This window comes from Physeter macrocephalus, chromosome 11 (assembly GCF_002837175.3).
Source record: "Physeter macrocephalus isolate SW-GA chromosome 11, ASM283717v5, whole genome shotgun sequence".
NCBI lineage: Eukaryota > Metazoa > Chordata > Mammalia > Artiodactyla > Physeteridae > Physeter > Physeter macrocephalus.
Window position 1 is genome coordinate 3,891,077 of NC_041224.1, and position 871 is coordinate 3,891,947.

An 871-nucleotide genomic window follows, 5' to 3' on the forward strand; every position below is an offset into this window, starting at 1 on the left:
CCACATGTGTCTTTTTGAATTACGGTTTTCTCAGTGTATATGCCCAGTAGTGGGATTGCTGGGTCATACGGTAATTCTATTTTTAGTTTTTTAAGGAACCTCCATTCTGTTCTCCATAGTGGCTGTATCCGTTTACATTCCCACCAACAGTGCAAGAGGGCTCCCTTTTCTCCACACCCTCTCCAGCATTTGTTGTTTGTAGATTTTCTGATGATGCCCATTCTAACCGGTGTGAGGTGACGCCTCATTGTAGTTTTCATTTGCATTTCTCTAATAATTAGTGATGTCGAACAGCTTTTCACGTACCTCTTGGAAGTCTGTATGTCTTCTTTGGAGAGATGTCCATTTAGGTCTTCTGCCCATTTTTGGATGGGGTTGTTTGTTTTTTTGATATTGAGCTGCATGAGCTGTTTATATATTTTGGAGATTAATCCTTTGTCCGTTGGTTCATTTGAAAGTATTTTTTCCCATTCTGAGGGTTGTCTTTTCATCTTGTTTATAGTTTCCTTTGCTGTGCAAAAGCTTTTAAGTTTCATTAGGTCCCATTTGTTTATTTATTTTTTTTATTTCCATTACTCTAGGAGGTGGGTCAAAAAAGATCGTGCTGTGAATTATGTCATAGAGGGTTCTTCCTGTGTTTTCCTCTAAGAGTTTTAAAGTGTCTGGTCTTACATTTAGGTCTTTAATCCATTTTGAGTTTATTTTTGTGTATAGTGTTAGGGAGTGTTCTAATTTCATTCTTTTACATGTAGCTGTCCAGTTTTCCCAGCACCACTTGTTGAAGAGGCTGTCTTTTCTCCATTGTATATCCTTGCCTCCTTTGTCATAGATTAGTTGACCATAGGTGTGTGGGTTTGTCTCTGGGCTTTCT

At 38.3% G+C, this 871-nt stretch overlaps 1 protein-coding gene across 9 annotated transcripts in view; it reads left to right on the top strand.

Moving 5' to 3' along the window:
- The window catches only part of DOP1A (DOP1 leucine zipper like protein A), a 119,308-nt gene that overhangs the window by 83,605 nt on the left and 34,832 nt on the right, over positions 1–871 (top strand). The window lies entirely within an intron of this gene.